The following is a 20,661-nucleotide window of genomic DNA, read 5'->3' as shown; positions in this document are numbered from 1 at the left end:
TTGAGGCATTTATTGCTGTAAACTTTTAGCACTACTTTTGCTGCCTCCCATAAGTTTTAATATGTTGTATGTTTCCATATTTGTTTGTCTCAAGATATTTTTGATTTCCCTTTTGGTTTCTTATTTGACCAATTGGCTATTCAGGAGCATGTTGCTTAAGTTATACATATTTGTGAATTTTCCAATTTTCCTCTTGTTATTGATTTTTAGTTTAATACCATTATGGCTGAAAAAGTTACTTGACATGATTTACAACTTCCTTTTTTTTTTTTTTGAGATGGTGTCTCACTCTGTTGCCCAGGCTGGAGTGCAGCGGTGCGATCTTGACTCACTGTAAGCTCTGCCTCTCAGGTTCACCCCGTTCTCCTGCCTCAGCCTCCCAAGTAGCTGGGACTACAGGTGCCCACCATGCCCGGCTAATTTTTTTTGTATTTTTAGTAGAGACGAGGTTTCACCATGTTAGCCAGGATGGTCCCAATCTCCTGATCTTGTGATCTGCCCGCCTCGGCCTCCCAGAGTGCTGGGATTACAGGCGTGAGCCACCGCGCCCAGCCGATTTACAACTTCTTAAATTTGTTAAGACTTGTCTTGTGTCCTAACATATTATCTACCCTGGAGAATGTTATGTGTATGCTTGAAAAGAATGTGTATTCTGCTGCTGTTGGATAGAATGTTCTCTATATATCTGTTAGGTCCATTTGGCTTATAGTGTTGCGGGATTTCGTTGTTCCCTTATTGATTTTCTGTCTGGAGGAAGTAGGGGTTGTTGAAAGTGAGGTATCAAAGTTCCCTATTACTATTGCATTGCTGTCTATTTCTCCCTTCAGTCCTTTCAGTTCTGTTAATACTTGCTTTATATGTTTATTTGCTCTTATGTTGGGTGCATATATAATTGTTATATCCTCTTGATGAATGGACCTCTTTATCAATATGTAACAACATTTGTTTTCTTCTGTGACAGTTTTTTACTTAAAGTGAAGTTTGTTTTCTGATATAAGTATAGCTAGTCCTGCTCTCCTTTGGTTACTATTAGCATGGAATATTTTTTTTTTTCTGTCCTTTTACTTTCAGCCTATGTATGTTCTTGAAGCTAATGTCAGTCTCTTAGAAACAGCTCATAGCTGGATCTTTTTTTAAAAAAAATTCAGTTGCTCTTTGTTTTTGGATTAGAGAATTTATATTGAAATTTAAAATAATTATTGATAGGCAAGGACTTACTATAAATATTTCAGTAATTGTTTTTTTCACTGTTTTGTAGTTTATTTGTTCCTTTCTTCCTCTGTTGCCATCTCTTTTTGTTGATGATTTTTTTTTGTGGTAGTATGTTTTGATTCCTTTACCTTTCTCTTTTATATACCTAACACATTAGCTTTCTTTGTGGTTACCATAAGGCTCACATAAAACACTTACAGTTACAGCAGTCTATTTTAAGCTGATAACAACTTTAGTTCAATTGCATTAAGAAACTCTATACATTTACTTCACCCCACAATATTTTATGTTTTTGGTGTCACAATTTACAAACTTTTTCCTTTTTTAATATAATAAATCTATCTTTATTGCATTCAGATATTTTACAACTTTTTACATTGCATATCCATTAACAAATTTTGTAGCTATAGTTATTTTTAATACTTTTGCCTTTTAACTTTTATACTAGAGTAAAAGTGATTTATTCACCTTCATTATAGTATTAAAGTAATCTGAATTTGATTATGTGCTTACCTTTACCAGTGAGGTTTATACTTTCATATGTTTTCACATTGCTAGTTAGTGTCCTTTTGTTTAAACTTTGAAGAACTCTTTTAGCATTTCTTGTAAGGCAAATCTAGTGATGATGAACTCCCACAGCTTTTGTTTTTCTAGGAAAGCGTTTCTGTCTCTATTTCTTAAGGACATCTTTTGTTGTACTTTAGTTGGCTGCTTTTTTCTTTCAGCACTTTGAATATATCATCCCACTGTCTCTTGAACTGCAAGGTTTCTGCTGATAAGTTCATTCAAAGTCTTATGGTGTTTCCCTTATATGTGATGAGTTGTTTTTCTCTTACTACTTTCAAACTTCTTTTTTTTTCATTTTTGACAATTTGATTATAATGTATCTTGGTGGAGGCATTTTTATATTCTACCATTTGAGGTTTTTTGGACTTCCTGGATCTTAATGTTCATTTCCCTCCAAGATTTGGGAAGTTTTCTGTCTTAATTTTTAAAATAACGTTGCTTTCTGTTTGTCCGTCTTCTCTTTCTCTGCTTCATCTAGGACTCCTATAGTTTTTATATTTGTTCACATGATGCTGTTCCATAAGTCCTGTAGACTTTCTTTATTCTTTTTTATTCTTGTTTTATTTTTATTCCTCTGACTAATTTTAAATAACCTGTCTTTGAGTTCACTGATTCTTTCTTCTGCTTGATTGAGTCTGCCATTGAAGCTCTCAGTTGAATATTCAGTTTAGGTGTTGTATTCTTCATTTCCAGAATTTATGTTTGGTTCTTTTTAAAGATGTGTATCTTTCTGATGAACTTCTAACTTTGCTTATGCATTGTTTCCCTTATATAATTTAGTTTTCTATCATTTTTTTCTCTTGCGGCTCACTGAGTTTTATTAAAGATAATTACTTTGAATTCTTTGTTGGGCAGTTCATAGGTATCCGTTTTTTTAAGATCAGTCTCTGGAGCTTTATTTTGTTCTTTTGGTGGTATTGTGTTTTTTTGATTCTTTGTTTTCCTGGAAGCATTGTGTTGTTTCTTTGCATTTGAATAAGTAGTCACGTCTTCCAGCCTTTACTGACTGGCTTCAAGAAAGAAAGACCTTAACCAGTGAGCTTGTCACTGGTGAGAACTTCATTAGTGAGACTCTGTAGATTCTGGAGGTCTTGAGACCTTATCAATGGATGCCCATACTCTACTGCTCTTGTTCCTTCTTATAGGAGAAGTCTTAGGATTGTGTGCCTTTTTTTTTTTTTTTTTTTTTTTTGAGACGGAGTCTCGCTCTGTCGCCCAGGCTGGAGTGCAGTGGTGCGATCTCGGCTCACTGCAAGCTCCGCCTCCCGGGTTCACGCCATTCTCCTGCCTCAGCCTCTCCAAGTAGCTGGGACTACAGGCACCCCCCACCACGCCCGGCTAATTTTTTTTGTATTTTTAGTAGAGACAGGGTTTCACCGTGGTCTCGATCTCCTGACCTCGTGATCCGCCCGCCTCGGCCTCCCAAAGTGCTGGGATTACAAGCGTGAGCCACCGCGCCTGGCCTGTGTGCCTTTTTTTGATCCCACAAAGCCAGGCCTGGAATGAGGGCCTCCTATTTATTTTCCCTAGTGCAGTGCCCTGATGTGTTCAGACTGCACACATTATCCCAATCTAGCAGAGGTGGATTGGCTGCTAAGATCTGCACTTACTGTTGAGGTATGTGTGCTGTCTGTAGGGGGCTCATGTGCATCATTGTGGGGACCTATAGGGGACTGTGCTTGGGGATATGTGGGGCACAGGCCATTGTGGGAGTATGATGTGCTAGTGGTGTGGGTCAACTGGTTGCACGGGTTCACAGGAGAGTCATTTTGAGGGATTTGTCAGTGAGTCTCTTGGTGGAGTTTGCTAGATGATTAGCAGGATCCATGGCTGGCTGTTGTGATCTGTGCACTGGTTGCAGTGAGCCCCTGCCCCTTTGCCATGCTCTCAGCTATCCCCAGATGATGCTCTTGTACTCATCCCCTCAAAATTCTGGGTTAGCAAGACAGAAGTGGGCCTGCTAGAAAGCATCCCACAAGGCTGGGGAAGCTGGGTGCTCACTTTGCTCTTAGTTCCCCCTGTGGGAGAAATTCTGTGCCAAGGTGGCTTCTCTTGGCATTGAGCTGTGCCATCTTGGGGGAGAAGTGATGTGGGTAATGTGAAATTGCTTTTCACCCTTTTTAATGCATCTACTGCCAGATTTTTTTGCTTCATCAAGCTGCTAGAAACTTAGCTAGACTCTGGGGTTCTCACAAAGTTATTTTTGTTTGTGGATAGTTGCCAAAATTGGTGTTTTTGTGGCGGTATGAGGGCTGGCATTTGCTATTCTGCCATCTTGCTTACATCTCTCCCTCTTTTTAAAAGGATTTAAAAAAAAGATGTTCATAAAAATTTGGTCTGTAATTTTCTCATAATGTTCTTAGGTTTTTAGGCTGTTGTTATTTTGGCCTCATAAAATAGATTGAGAAGGTTAATCCTTTTCTGTTCTCTGGAAGAATGTGAGCTTTGTGTTATTTTTAAAAAAATATTTGGAAGAATTCACTAGTGAAGCTCTCTGGGCTTGGAGATTTCTTTATAGAAAGGTTTTAATAAGAGCTTCAATTTATTTTATAGACAAAGTAGAATTCATATTTTTAACATTTTCTTGATTTGATATTTCATTTTTAAGAAATTTTATTCTATAATTTAATTTTGCAGATTAATTAGTGAGAAGTTGTTTATGATGTTTTTATTATGTCTTTAATATATATATGATCTGTAATCATATCCTTCCTTTCCTTGCCTGATATTGTCAGTTTGTATTTTCTTTTCTTTTGCTTTTTGTCTTGCCTTGAGTTTATCACTTTTATTAATCTTTTTAAAGAATAAACTTTTGGCTTTGTCTATTGTGCATTTTATTTCCATTCCATTGATATTTTCTCTTTTAAAAAATTATTTTCTTTTTAAAAAACTTTGCTTGTATTTGATTTTCTGTTCCTTTTCTAGCTCATGATGATAATCCATTTAAGGCTATACTTTCTTTCTAAGCATGAGATTTAGCTGCATCTCACGAATTATGGTTTATCATATCTGAATTATTCAGTTCAAGCTATTTTCACATTTTTATTGTGATTTATTCTTTGATTATTTTGATATTAGAAGCATTCAATTTCCAAGCAGTTGAGGATTTTCTGTCAAATGTTTCTGATTGATTTCTTGCTTAATTACATTGTGTTTAGAGAATATTTTTTGAATGACTATAATTAAACTTTTTTGAAGTTTGCTTTATGACCCAGCATACATAGTCAATTTTGGTAAATGTTTCAAGTGCTTTTGAAAGACATTTTTAAATTATCTTTGTTGGTGCAGTGTTGTATACATGGTCAAATTTGTGAACTGCATCATGTAGCCCTAATGATATGACGTTTGGGTTGGCGGTAGGAGTGGATCTGGTTGTTTTATAAGCTACTGATAGTGATAAATCTCCAATATATTTGTGGATTTGTTCATTTCTCCCGTTAGCAATCAATTTTTGCTTTACACATTTTGAAATTCTGTTAATGAGGACACACTAATAGAGAATTCTTATTTCTTCATAAGGGATTATTGCCTTTATACTTATGAGGTGTTCTTTTAAAAATATCTGGTAATATTTCTTGCCTTACATTCTAGGTTTTCTTATATTAGTATAGTTTTATCAATCTTTTAAAAAGTTAGTTTTTTTATGGTATGTCTTTTTATGTTAAAACATATTTTTCAAGTCTTTTATGTCTTTATATTTAAAGCATTTGTCCTGTAGGTAAACAAGTTTACTGTTTAGGTTTCTAACATCCACTCTGATAATTTTGTTTTTTTAATTAGAGTATTTGACTACTTTGCATTTAATAACATTAATGACATTTGTTCATATTTGTCACCTACTCTTTGTCTTCTACTTGATACACTCTTTTGACCTGATATTATCTATTTTTTTACTGGTCTTTGTGTTTACTATAATGATTAGAAATCTCTGTCCTTTCTTTATAATTATATGAAACAATTTGTTGCATAGTTTCCTTCTTTTTCCTTAGAAAATGTCAATTTAATTTTCCTTGTCATCTTTTGTATTATTGTTGATATGGATATTAATTCTAGACATAAGTATAACTCAGGACCCAATATTATTGTTTATCAGTATTGATTTATGTTTACCCACATGTTTACCTTTGTTGTTTTCATTTCTTTTTGCATTTCTGTGTTCTGTTGGGGATCATTTTTCTTCTACCTGAAGAACTCTCTCCTCTCCTCTCCACCATCCATTTTCCTTCTTTCCCTCCTTCTCCTCCTCCTGTTTTTTCTCTCCTCCTCCTCCTCCTCCTCTTTCTCCTTGTCTATTTTCTTCTTCTTTTAGTGTGGTTCTGTTGTCAGTGGATTGTTAAAGTTTTTATTTGTTCAAAAACATCTTCATTTCAATTTTTATTTTTTTGATAATACATTCATTGTTATAAAATTCTTGGTTAGTCCTTAGGGTTTTTTTGGTTTGTTTTAAATGACTGTATCATAATTTATCCATTCTCCTCTTGATGAACATTTTGTTATTATAAGTACACTGTGAACATTCCTATGTGTCTTTTGTTTGATATTTGTATGCATTTCCATTCTAGGAATGTTGGTGAGAGTCTATTGCTTGGTGTTTTTCTCAGTTTTGGAACATTTTTGGCATTTTTCTCTTCAAAGATTGATTTATTAGTTTTCTAATTTTTTTCCTTTTTGGGATCCCAATTACATTTTATATCCTTTTATTTTGACCTATATATTTTATGTTCCTTTTCTTTCCTTTTTATTCTTCCTCTCTGTTTAGTTTGGATATGTGCTACTGACTTGTTATTCAGATTACTGCAATGTTAATCTGTCATTAAACCCATCTATCAGTGAGTTTCAGATATTGTATTTTCCAGTTCTAGAATTTCCATTTGGTTCTTTTTACACATTCCAGATATCTGGTGAAATATACTGTCTTTCATTAATTTAATTTAATTTTCCTTAATTTTCTTGAACATAATTATTTTAAGGTCTTTGGTATTAGCTCTAATATCTGAATCACCTATGGATCTGTTCTAGTTTTAGGTCCTATTATCTTACCTCTTACTACGCCTGTAATTTTTATTGAACACTAGGCTTTGAGTATAAAAAGTTATAGAAGTTGTAAATGTTACAAATTGATATTATTTTCCTCTTGAGAGAGTTCACCCTGTTTTCTACAAGGCAAGATGAATTGGGGGATGTATCACCTTAAGCTAGCTGAGGTGAAGTTAGGTTACAGTTTCTGTAAGCCTCAGTCTATCTCTGGTTGGACCTTATTACTCAAGCATTCCCCTCCACGAATTTACTGAGAATTCTGTTGTGTTCACCTCTTCTCCTTGTTGAGTTTTCATTGTTGATCTTTAGTCTTCACAGTACTATGTGACTGGTAGAAAAACTCTATTTTGCATTATAATGTTTATGGCTTAGCTTTTTTGCTTACCTTGCTAAATATTAGAGTAACACTGTTCATGTGTTTGAGGGTCTTCAAGTCTCCAATTTCGATCCTCTGGCCTCCTAAGATCACATAAGCTCTGCCATGGTCCTTTACCTGTGTAAATATAACCAGGAAAATGTCATATATTGACAACTTATCTCTCTGAGTTTCTCCTTTTTTTTGGGTTTTAGGTAATCTTACACTTTCTAGTTCTTATTTCTGTCATAGCTCTCCAGTGCCTTTATTAGTTTAGTATTTTATGTATTCTCTTTTGTCATTCAAGAAAGTATTGGTTAGCTTGCCTTAAAGTATTACATCCTACTTAGATACCCTCAAAGAATGTTTATTTGCAAAATTAAACAGCATTTAGAAGCACTTGACATCGTAGGGCTGGCCTGTGACTGCTTGTGACCTTTCTTTTGAACCATTAACTGCTAGATTTGATTTAATACATGAATGAAGGAATTAAGGAGTGACTACATACAGCTTGTATTAGTCCATTTTCATACTGCTATAAAGATAATTACCTGAGACTGGGTAATTTATAAACAAAGGAGGTTTAATTGACTCATGGTTCCACATGGCTGGGGAGGCCTCAGGAGACTTAAAATCCTGGTGGAAGGAGAAGCAGGCACCTTCTTCACAAGATGCCGTAAGTGAGTGGGAGTGTGTGAAGGAGGAATTGTCAAACGCTTATAAAACCGTCAGATCTCGTGAGAATTCACTCACTATCAGAACAGCATGGGGGAAACTGCCCCCATGATCCAATCACCTCCCACCAGGTCCCTCCCTTGACATGTGGAGGATTAGGGGGATTACAATTTAAGATGAGATTTGGGTGGGAACACAGAGCCAAACCATATCACAGCTGTTGGAAGAATAACCCAGATTTGATAGGTGATCTTTAATGCATATCATTACAGCAAAGAAGCATGCATTATTTTTAGTTTGCAAATTGACTTTAGAGTAGTCATGACACTCTAATACCCATATAATTAGTGTGCTGTGATAGCATATTATTTTTATCTCTAAAAGAGCAATTGAGGCCAGGCACAGTGGTTCACACCTGTAATCCCAGCACTTCGGGAGGCTGAGGCAGGTGGATCACCTGAGGTCAGGAGTTTGAGACCAGCCTGGCCAATGTGGTGAAACCCCGTCTCTACTAAAAATGCACAAATTAGCTGGGCGTGGTGGCGGGTGCCTGTAATCCCAGCTACTCAGGAGGCTGAGGTAAGACAGTTGCTTGAACCCAGGAGATGGAGGTTGCAGTGAGCCAAGATCATGCCACTGCACTGCAGCCTGGGCAACAGAGCAAGACTCCATCTCAAAAAATAAAAAATAAAATAAAATAAAATAAGAGAGCGATTGATTTCTGAGAGCCTTGATACCTTAGAAAGACAAATTTTGGAGAGACAAAGGTAAACCATTAACGGTTCAAGAGAGGTCTTGGTACATGCATTTTTTAGTGTTGCTAGAGTTATATTTTTCTTTCAGTGATTTTGGACATATATAAAGGGGACATTTCAGAAATATATTTAATGATCTTATTTAAATCCAGACACAGATTTGACAGAGCAAAGATAAAAATACATAATTGTCAATAGAGAGTTAAAATTACATGGGCAATATGGTAAGGAAATGAGCTCATGTTTTTGGGAATCACAAAGAAATCTCCTTACCCCCAAACAAACTATATCTTTCATAAACTAGAAGGTAGATTTGCTATGTATGACATTCCTGTAAAAATTACTGTGTTTCCTCCACTACATTATTGCCTGTAAGCTGCTTCATTATTTTAAGGACCACTAGTAAGAAAAAACAATGCCAATTAAGCAATTATATTTTGATGTTTTTAATCATGAATAATGTATGTTCCTTTTTGAAGGAACTCCCCTTTACTTTTTTAAACATATTTTTATTATCATTTTTGTACATATTTAAGAGAAAATTATTAGTTTCATAAACTGGATTTTTTTTAAAAAATGACTTTGTCACCTTCTGAGTCTGAGTACTGAATCACTTTTGACTCAGAGTCATTGATGCCTGTGTTTTCCTGTAGAGTATCACCCTTTGTGCCCTTGGGGGTGTTAATGTTGAATCATTTCTTAAGAGGGTGTTTTAGTATTGTCTCTGGGTTTTTCTTCCAAGCTATTGACATGCATTCTGCATGTGATGGTATCATCAGATAGTTTACCCGACACCAACTGGGACTCCTGTTCCTTTTTCAAATGGTCTTAGGTCAACCTTTGTTGACCTGAGTATCAAAAGGTTGCAGATGTTCTGTCAAGCTGCCAAGAGGCACAGCCAAACCTGTGCTTAGGCAGGCAGTGATGACTACATAAGAACCACTACCTGGTTAGCAGCAATGCAAGACCATCTTGATTTCACATGTGTCAAAATGTACAGAATGTGCTTTCTCAGTCAAATATGGCATCGTTTGGAATGCTTTATGGCCACTTAATATCTGGCTACTTCCTACATGATGTGTTCTATATTTCTGGATAGAGCACAGATAGCACAGATATATGTAACTTCTTGCAGACAGAATGGAGAGAAAGGATGAGTTTAGTGCACTTATTGGCATATTAATATTTGATATTCAAGGGTTATGGGGAAGATCATTGTAACATTATTGAGTGACTTAGGAACATAAAGAGACACAGAGACCTTGAAAGTTGATGACAGAAAAAAGATGTCTTGTTTCCATTGATTTGCTGGAGAGATGTTTGTGGTTGTTCTCTTACGGCTGGAGCTATCCTCCCAGTTATGTAAACACATGTGTACATCTCTTCCCACCCCACCTGCATCCTGCTTCTCCATGCTAATCTTGTTCATAAACAATTAGGGTTTTTTTTTTGAGATGGAGTCTCACTTTGTGGCCAGGCTGGAGTGCAGTGGCGCAATCTTGGCTTACTGCAACCTCTGCCTCCCGGGGTCAAGTGATTCTCCTGCCTCAGCCTCCTGCGTAGCTGGGACTACAGGCATGTGCCACCACACCTGGCTAATTTTTGTATTGTTAGTAGAGACGGGGTTTCACCATGTTGGCCAGGATGGTCTCGATTTCTTGACCTCGTGATCTGCCCACCTCAGCCTCCCAAAGTGCTGGGATTATAGGCGTGAGCCACCACGCCTGGCCCAATTAGATTTTTTTTTTTTTTTTTTTTTGGCATCAAAGCCTTACCTCTTTTTGCTTCTTCGTTTTCTAAAACCCATTCATTATCATTATTATTGATTCCTACCTTTGGAAGTTTTTATACTTTTATTTTGTGGCAGCTCTTAATTTTCCTAAAATGTTAAATGCCATATGTATTTTTTTTACATTTTAACTAATCAAAAAGAATTTGTTTTAAATTGTTGTTTATAACTTTTTGAGGTCTTTTAAGGTAGTTGGAAGAACTCTTAAGACATTACAGAATGCAAATTGCATTCACAAAGTAGGGTATAGTTAATGAGTTAGAGTAACATTGGGATTACAACCCAAACCTTTCTCAGTGTTTTAAATTGGAGAACTATTTAGAGAGCATCTATTCTCATACTGTTGCTGCTGCTACTGCTACTGCTGCTTTCTAGCTTTCAACATTTTTATTAGTCTGGATTCTTCTAGTTGCAAAGAACAGAAATGGCTGAACCAGAAAAGGGAAGTTATTAGCTCACAAAACTGAGCAGTACCGGGGTGGAGTTGGACCAGTCGTGGCTGACTCTAGAGGCTAGTGACTCCTAACACTTGGTTCCACCTTCCTCTGCATTGTCTTTGTTCTGAATGGACCTTTCTTTTACTTAGTGGCCCCTGCAGATCTAGGCTTACATTCTATGAATCTAACAGTCCTAGATAAAGAGGTTCTTCTGCATAGCATTTCTGATAAGAATCCTAGAATTGAATCTCTTTGGTTTTGGTTAGGTTACATATCCATCCCTGAACCAATAACTGTGGCCAGGAGGGTATTGAATGGGCCCTTTCTGAGTTACCTGCCTACTCTGGAACCGTGTGACTCAGAATGAAGCTCCCCAAACTAAAAATCAGGTAGCTGGACAAAGAAAGAGGATGTTGGGCTGGCTAAACCAATAGGTTCTTCTTAACACATTGTATGCTATGAGCAGAAGCCCAGTGGTCTTCAGAACATGTCAACTATTTGGCTTATTTTAACCAAGAGGAGGATAGTTAAAACTACAATAGTGAGTCTTAATTAGATTCAGCAAAGTAGATCCTTACCTCAGCTCTGACTCGCTCAGGGCTTGTAGGGTAACATTATTTCCCTGCTTTCAAATTATATCAGTTCAAGCCTGAAGGGTGAGAAGCTGATGACATGATATGAAGGCAGAATGTCAAGGTGGGAAGAGCCCTTCCCTGGGAGTCACGAGTCCTGAGTGCTATTTTCAGCTCTGAGAACATAGGCCAGTGATTTTTCTGCTGGATTGTGAGCTCCTGGAGGTTAGGGACTGTGCTTAATCTTGCTTTTTACGTATTTCCTCTTTTTTTTTAATCTCGCCTTGCAAATCTACTGTTGGATATAAGTTATCTTAATTGATCCTCTATGTCTCTTCTCCTTGATAAATTTTAGTGCTTGATCTTCCTGTGCTTTATTTTGGGTGATTGCCTCCAATATACCAGTTTTCACTTCTAAAAAGTAAACTTATTCGACATATCTACAGATGCTTTCATACTGTATTATGCATTTTACTTCCAGATTTTGTATTTACTTCTTTTTCAAATTTGCTCTTTTTAAAACAAAAAAATTGTTCTTACCTTACCAACTTTGTTTTTTCACATATTTCATCATGAGTTTATACATACTTGATTTTAAGTTCCTCTAGGCTTTTTCTATTATGAAGACATCTAGGGTATTCATGCTTCTGTTTGCTGCTTCTTATGACACTTAGGTGGGTGAGCTTCCTTGTGGGCTTTCTAGTTTTAGTCCAAGAGCTTATCTGCAGTGAGACTTTTTTTTCATACTAATTTTGAGAGCATCCCAGGTTGTTGAGGTATTGCTATGGGGCAGTTTTATTATAATTGATTTGAGCCTTCTGCATTGCTGGGTAGAGGGAATTGGACCTCCACACCTATATTTACTACAAGCTTGGATCTCTGATCTCTCAGCAATTCTTGTTCCAACAGTGTTTTAGTGGGGTGGTCCTCCTCTGTGATACTGCCTAAGCCAGTGAGTGAAGGTGTATTAGTCCTTAATCAAAGATAGGACAACCTTTTGGATGATGGAGACACTTTCTAGCTCAAAACCATGCAGTTAGCTTATGGCTTCAGTTTCTATCCCCAGATAGGAATAAAAAGCAAGGCCCCTAATATGTAAATCTGATTTAGTTCCTCAGTTGTTTTTTGTTTGTTAGTTTCTGACATTTCTGTTTTTTAATAATTCAGAACTCAGTTGTGTAATATAAATAATTTTGCTGTATTTTCCTAGTATTTCTTTTTTTCTCTGCATCTGCTCAGTTGACCTCTTGACCAGAAGTCACTTATTTTATATTTCTTTAGCCCCTAGTGTATTGTGTTGCACAAAGTGGAAAATAATTAGATATAGATTTACAACTTTTAAAATGTATTTTAATGTTTAGTAACTGCAAAAAGATTTTTTCTAGTTAGAAAGAATTATAAGGCTAACAAGAAATCACATCTGCTACACAGAAAGAAAGAAGCTTGAGTTTGTTTTATTGTCACATGGAGTGTTTGTAGTAGAAGTTTTAAAAACACTTTCAGAATATATGCACACTATGGGAGGTAGAATCTTGACCCTCAAAGATGTTGATATCCTGCTCCTTGGAGCCTGTGAATATGTTATGTTGTATGGAAAGGTGGAAATAAGGTTGCCAATGAAATGAAGGTTGCTGATCAGCTGACTTTAAGGGAGATATTCTGGATTATTCAGGCAGACCCATGTAATTGCATAGTTCCTTTAAATGTGGAAGAGGGAAGCAGAAGAATCTGTATCTGGGTGACATATCCTAAGAAGACTTGATCAGCCATTGCTGGCTTTGAAGATGGAGGAAGGGGTCATGAGCCAAGGAATGCTGGAAGCCTCTGGAATCTGCAAAAGGCAAGAAAATGAATTATCTTCTAGAGCCTCTGGGCATACCCTTGGCAAAACCTTGATTTTTAGCCTAGTGGGATCTATTTAGGACTTTTGACCTCCTTAACTGTAAGATAATACATTTGTGTTGTTTTAGGCCACCAAGTTGGGGTAAATTGTTACAGCAGCAATAGGAAAGTAATTCACAAACTCTGTGACCTGAGAGTTCCACTCCTAGGTATGGACTTAACACAAATATACTGAATGTATGTTTCAGCAAAATAAGTATAGTAGATTGTTTAAGTAGCATTATTTGTAGTATTCCAAAGCTGGAAATTACTCAAATACTCATCAGCAACAAAATGGATAAATGTGTTTTATACACTCTACAATACTATACAAGAGTAAGGGTGAACTGTCTACATCTGCATGCAACAGTATGGATGAGTGTCACAAACATTATGTTAGTAAAAGAAATGAGACACAGAAAACACATACTGATATGATTTGAATGTTTGTCCCCTCCAAAACTCGTGTTGAAACTTAATCCCTAATATGGCAATATTGAGAGGTGCGCAGCATTTAAAAGGCAAGAGCCTTAAATGGATTAATCCATTTGTGGATTAATAGATTAATGGGTGAATGGATTAATGGGTTATCATGGGAGTGGAAATGGTGGCTTCATAAGAAGAGGAAGGAGACATGAGCCAACGTGCTCAGCCCTCTCACTATGTGATACCTGTGCGCCTTGGGACTCTGTAGACAGTTCCCACTGCAAGAAGGCCCTCACCAGATGCGTCCCATTCAACCTTGAACTTCTCAGCCTCCATAAGTGTAAGAAATAAATTTCTTTTCTTTATAAATCACCGTTTCATGTGTTATGTTATAAGCAACAGAAAATGGACAAAGACAAATACTCTGTAATTCCATTTGTAGAGTGTATAAAAAGAAACAGAAGGCCGGGCCCAGTGGCTCAGGCCTGTAATCTGAGCACTTTGGAAGGCTGAGGCGGGTGGATCACGAGGTCAGGAGATTGAGACCATCCTGGCTAACAGGGTGAAACCCCGTCTCTACTAAAAATACAAAAAATTAGCCGGGCCTGATGGTGGGAGCCTGTAGTCCCAGCTACTCGGGAGGCTGAGGCAAGAGAAAGGCGTGAACCTGGGAGGCGGAGCTTGTAGTGAGCCGAGATCGCGCCACTGCACTCCAGCCTGGGCGACAGAGAGAAACTCCATCTCAAAAAAAAAAAAAAAAAAAAAAGAAGAAAAGAAAAAAAGAAACAAAAGTCGTCTATTGTGTTAGAAGGTGGGACAACCATCAAGATTTGCCTTGATTGAAGTAGTGACCAAGGGGTACACGTTCACATCTTCTGTTTCTTGATTTGGAAGCTAGTTACGTGTGTTCAGTGCATGCAAATTTATTGAGCTGTGCCCTAAGCTGTTATGCATTTTTCTGCATGTATGTTACACTTCAATTTTTAAAAAGAATATATTCCCAAACATGGTCCCATTTTCCAGCAGAGCTCTGTGTATTCAGTGTGGGTGAGGCTTCATGAGGCTGTGATTTGCCTTGGTCTCCTTGCCAGCTAAGCTGGAGAGTCAGATCTAGAACTTGTGTGACTGGATGACTTTTCCACTACTTCATTCTGACTTCTCGCCTGTCACCGTATCAGATTAGAGAAAGTTTCCGTGGTACTAGTGTTTGATTTGCTGAATGAAAATTCTAATTAATAAATTCACAAAAATCTAATGCTATCCTGAAATGCTCCTAGTAAAGACATATTCTAGCAACAAAATAGTTTGATTTTATTTCTGCATATAGTGTGTTTTCCTGTCATTTAATGTTGTATGTCATTTTGGCAGCAGTGCTAGTTGTCATGATTCAAGTGCCAGTGTATTAAAGATATCCCTGGAAGGCAATTTATTTGAACAGTGCTTAGTGGTGTGATACTAGGAACATTCAATTTTGACAAGGCTTCAGAGAGGCATTTGTTGGAAAATCTGTTGTAATGAGTATAGTCTGTCCTTCTCAATAAGCTATGAAGTGGTCTATTGTTTAAAATGTAGATGCCAGTTCTCGCTCTGCTACCAGCTAGTCGCATGAGCTTACGCACTTTCCCACTACCTGAGAGTCAAATATATGTGTTAATATTACCCCTATGCATGAAACACATGCTTTGCTACTATAATGTAGCCAGAGGCAGTAGCAATATACTTTTAGAAATGGAGCCATTAGGTAAGGTGTTACATTTTGGAGATAGACAAATTGCAGCTTTGCTATTACTGGCAGTGTCACCTTGAGCTACTTCAGTGTAAAGGGGCTGTTGCCAGGCTGCCCCCATGTGCTTTGCACACAGTAGGAACTTCATAAATGCAGTTACAGGGATGATGATAATTATGATTTGTTAAATGTCTTCATTGTTTTTTAAGGTTCTAAGCAAATGATTGCTGTTGAGGGAGTACATAATGTGGTTACTTGATGATGATATTCAGGGGCAAATGAGACCCCTAAAGAAATAAATATGAGAACATATAAAATTCCTCCTATAACCTACCCCTAATGTTGAATTTTTGTTTTAAATATTCAAATATGCAGTGAAGTGTAGAGAATAAGAAAATGAACAACTCTACGCTGGCTGTCCAGATTTACTAATTTCAGTATTTTGCCGCACTTGCTTCTGCTTTTTGAAAGTAATGAAGCATTGCAATTACACTTGAAGTCTCCTGTCCCCAAACCTGTATATCTTCACCCGTCCTGAGACATAATTGCTGTGCTGTCGTTGGTCTCGTTTTCAGCCGTGTTGTTACATTTTAACCTGATGTGTGTGTATATCTATAAGCAAACATTACATAAATGATGTATGGTATATATCATCCTGCACCCTGTTCTTTTGGCTCAAATATATTTTGTAGCATTATCTGTGATAGAATATATATCACTGTAGCTCTTTTAAGTGCTGTATAATATTCCATTTTTGAATATGTCACAATTTATTTATTTATTTTCCTATTGATGGGTGTTTGGGTATTATCATATATTTCCTGTTACAGACAAAAGCCACGATAAACATTGTACTTTTGCACATGTGCTAGAGGTTTTCTATCTATCTAGAAACAGCCGGGTTCTAGGCATGCATAGTTCCAGCCTTACTCAGCTTTGTTAGATATTCCCAAGTGCTTCATCAAGTAGTTGTACCAATTTTCACCTCCTCAGCAGGATGTGAGAGCTCCTGATGCTTGCATCACACTCGCTTCAACACTTGGTGAGCCTTACCTTTACCAGTCATATTCCTGGGTAGAAGAGGATATTTACATTTAATACGCATTTCCCTGCTTTCTAGTAATAGTGCGTTTCTTTTCCTGTGTTTATTATTTTTCCTTTTTCTAAGTGTTACCTGTATTCTTTTACAGTTATTTTTCCCTGTGCATAACTGAAAGATCATGTATGTAGCTATTACCGTTAAATCAGGGTCATTGGAAGGAGTAGACAAATTAATGAACATACAATGCTTAATGTACTGTCCTATAGTAAGAAGAAATTAATATTGCTGATGCCCTTGGAATGCCCATTAATGACATCATCAATAACAACACTTATCAGTGGAACAGAACTTCAGACCTCGGCAACCATTCTACATTCCTCTTACATTGTAGCCATGCAGTTGGATATGAAAAGTATGTATGACTAGCTGATGACATCTCATAGCCCAGAGTGGGAAGCAGCCTTTCCTCCCCTACTCATGATCCATCTCTCTTGCTCATAGAACCCTGCTTTCCTTTACGGGAATTATGAGAGAAGAGTTAGGGTTTTCCAGGAGGCAGATCCTCCATTTCCCCGTTGCTTTGTCCAGAAGTGCAGGAAGAAGATCTAAGATTGGTCAATTGGATGCCCTTTCCCAGGACTTTGGCTTGAGAGAGACTCTAGCAAGAAGGGAACAGGTAAAGTAGTTAGTTCACCATTCTAGGGGCTTCAACAGCAGAAGAAATGAGGTGCCATGCTGATCAGGCTGTTTTAGCCATGGGATGTTTGGTCTGCCATCTGCTTTCTTGATCCCTTTGTTTCTGTCTGATCTTGTCACAGATGTGAAATCTCTGAGCCTTGGATATTCTTACAGTAGACATCTTTTTTGCTTAAGAGAGCCAGAGTCAGTTTATCTTTCTTGTGATTTCCATATTTTGTCTCTGCTCAGATTTCACTCAGTGGAGTTAGAAATGCCAGGGCGCAGCTTATGCCCTGTGCCAAGAAGGAGTAGGGTGGAGGAGGCTGATGGCCTGGTTCAGTCATAGACTCCTCCTTCCTTCGGAATAGTGTGATCTAATGAAGGTGGATGGGTAGGAGCAGTGCACGCACCCTATCTTCTGCCTGTTGCTGACTGTACATGGTATGTTCTTACAAAAGATCTGGCGAGATACTTGTTTTACCCAATCAGAAAAAGAGCAAGCCTTGCTGAAAAAGGGGTTTCAAAGCAGGAAAAATGGACTGTTCAGTTAAAAGAAAACATACTGTGTCCACTCTTTTACCTGCATCAACTTTTCTTTCTTATATTGGATGACTAGGGTACACCATTTCAAAGGACTTTAAGAAATCCTATAATATTGTATTTATACAAGGCAACATACATATTTCAATATGTAAGTCATGAAGTGTAATAAACATATATCTATAAAGCCACCATCCAGCTTAAGAATGAAAACATGATACTAATTTTCCTCCCCAACTGCTATGCTGAATTTTTTGTTTCCTATTTCCATGCTTCTTCAAAAAATCTTTACCGTGTAAGTAAAGAGGCAGTTTACTTTAAATATACTACTTATATAGTTTACCATATATATCTAAGGTACATATTAAGGGCTTTTGCTTGATTTTGTATTTTAAAAATGGTAGTATAAAGCTGGGCATGGTGGCATGCACTTGTAATCTCAGTTACTGGGGAGGCTGAGTCAGGAGGATCACTTGAGCTCAGGAGTTTGAGTTCAGCCTGGGCAACATAGCAAGATCCCATCTCTCAACAAAAGTAGTATATAGTCTTCTGGCTTGCTTTGCTCATTCAGTGTTATTGATAATATTTATATTCTTGCATATGTAGTTGCAGTTGATTTATTTTCATTGTATAATGTTATATCATCTGAATATGCCAGTTCATTTTCTCAGATTCCTGTTGATAATGGCTTTAATTTTTTTCCCATGAACATGTACTTATCTCTTAATTTTGTGTAATTGCTAGAGCCATGGGGTCATGGAATATGCTGGAATTATCTTCAACTTTCAAGTTCATGCTGAGTTGCTTTTTATGGGTTGCAACATTTAATCTTCTTCCAGCAGAGTATGAGAGTTGTCATTGCTCCTCAACCTTGCCAACATCTAGTAGTGACAGACTTCTCAATTTTTGTCATTCTAGTGGGGATGTATTGGTAGCTCATTGTGGTTTCTTTCTTCATTTTCCTGATTACTAATGAAGTTAAGCAACTTTTCATACATTTTGGTGTGAAGTGCATATTCAAAGCTTTGCCCTTCTTTTGTATAGATTGTTCTATCTGTCTGCTATTGCTATAAAAATACTTCAAAATTCAATATCTTAAAACAGCACATTAGTAGATCTTTAGGCCACTCATGATTGGGCTGATCTAGGCTGGGCTTGACTGCATGGTTTTATAAAAGGCTTCATTTCAGGCTCAGGTGCATTCTACCTGTGTTTGCTCTGGGGGCCCACTCTAAAGGAGCAGAGGCTAACTAAAGCATGATCTCTTTAATGGTAAGTAACTGCAGTGCCGTGAGCTGAAAACAAGCTTCACACACACATTTTAAGCATCAGCTTGCCCTGCATCTGCCATTGGTCAAAGCAAGTCATAGCACAAGCCTGAGTTGAGTGCCTTTGGTCCAACAAGGACTCAGGAGCCTCAGCTCGTATGACTTTGCAAGTTTCAGCCCATGTGGCTGCTCTCAGGGGCTGGCACTGAGTGCCCGCAGCTTTTCCAGGAGCATGGTGCAAGCTGTAGGTTGCTCTACCATTCCAGGGTCTGGAGGGCAGTGGCCTTCTTCTCATAGCTCCACTAGTCAGTGTTCCAGTGAGTACTCTGTGAGAGCTCCAACCCCACATTTCCCCTCTGCACTACCCTAGCAGAGGTTTTCTGTGAGGACTCCACCACTGCAGCAGTTTTGCCTGAATGTCTAGGGCTTTTCCATATGTTGTCTGAAATCTAGGCAGAGGCTCCTGAGCCTCAACTCTGTGCACCTGTGGGCTTAACACCATGTGGAAGCTGCCAAGGCATATGGCCTGTACCCACTGAAGTAGTGGCACAAGCTGTATATGAGCCCCTTTGAGCCATGGCTGGAGCTGGAGTGGCTGGGATGCAGGGAGCAGTGTCCTGAGGCTGCACAGGGCAGCAGAGTCCCTGGGTGTGACCCACAAAACCATTCTTCCCTCCTTGGCCTCCAGGCCTGTGATGGGAGGGGCTTCCAGGAATGTCTCTGAAATGCTTTCAGGGCCTTTTCCCTATTGTCTCAGCTATTAGGATCTGGCTCCTCTTTGCTATGCAAATTTCTGTAGCCTGCTTGAATTCTTCCCCTGAAAATGGTCTTTTCTTTTCTACCACATGGCCAGGCTGCAAAATTTTCCAAACTTTTACACTCTGCTTCCTTTTTAAATATAACTTCCAATTTCAGGTCATATCTTTGCTCACACATATGAGCATAGGCTGTTATATGAGCCTAGGCTGTTAGAAGCAGCCAGGCTACTTCTTGAAGGCTTTGCTCCTTAGGAATTTCTTCCACCAGGTACCCTAAGTCATACCTCAAGTTCAAAGTTCCAGAGATCCTTAAGGCAAGGTCACAATGCAGCAAAGCTCTTTGCTAGTGCTTGATAAAGTGACCTTTGCTTCAGCTCCCAATAACTTCATTTCCATCTGAGATCTCCTCAGTTTGTACTTCACTGTCCATATCACTATCAGCATTTTTGTCACAACCATTCAAGAAGTCTCTAGGAAGTTCCAAACTTTCCTTCATCTTCTTATCTTCTTCTGAGCCCCCTAGACTCTTCCAACTCTGCCTATTATCCAGTTCCAAAGCTGTTTCCACATTATCAGGTATCTCTATAGCAATGCTCCACTCCTTGGTATGAATTTTCTGTGTTAGTTCATTCTCACATTGCTATAAAGAAATACCTGAGGCTGGGTAATTTATTAAGAAAAGAGGTTTAATTGGCTCATGGTTCTGCAGTCTGTACAGGAAGCATGGTGGCAAGAACTTCTGGGGAGGCCTCAGGAAACTTACAGTCATGGCAGGAAACAAAGGAAAGGCAGGCATTACTTACATAGCTGGAGCAGGAGGAAGATAGAGAATGGGGAGGTGCTACACACTTTTAAACAATCGTATCTCATGAGAACTCACTCACTGTTGTCAAGACAATACCAAGAGGGAATTCTGCCCTCATGATCCAATCACCTCCCACCA

At 38.0% G+C, this 20,661-nt stretch overlaps 1 protein-coding gene across 9 annotated transcripts in view; it reads left to right on the top strand.

Moving 5' to 3' along the window:
- Positions 1-20,661, top strand: part of L3MBTL4 (L3MBTL histone methyl-lysine binding protein 4) — a 484,756-nt gene that overhangs the window by 80,489 nt on the left and 383,606 nt on the right. For 3 of the 9 annotated variants that reach the window (XM_058438622.1, XM_058438630.1, XM_058438631.1), the window contains exon 1: positions 16,977-17,150. The exons of 4 other annotated variants lie outside the window; for them this stretch is intronic. The gene's annotated coding sequence lies outside the window, so the exon portion shown is untranslated. Of the gene's footprint in view, positions 1-16,829; positions 16,887-16,976; positions 17,151-20,661 lie in introns of those variants that run through there. 2 more of the 9 variants (XM_058438623.1, XM_058438626.1) reach the window with 2 other exon arrangements.

The sequence above is a fragment of the Hylobates moloch genome, unplaced genomic scaffold, assembly GCF_009828535.3.
Source record: "Hylobates moloch isolate HMO894 unplaced genomic scaffold, HMol_V3 SCAFFOLD_5, whole genome shotgun sequence".
Lineage (NCBI taxonomy): Eukaryota > Metazoa > Chordata > Mammalia > Primates > Hylobatidae > Hylobates > Hylobates moloch.
Note: the sequence above shows the minus strand (reverse complement) of the source record. Positions and strands in the feature narration are given on the sequence as shown.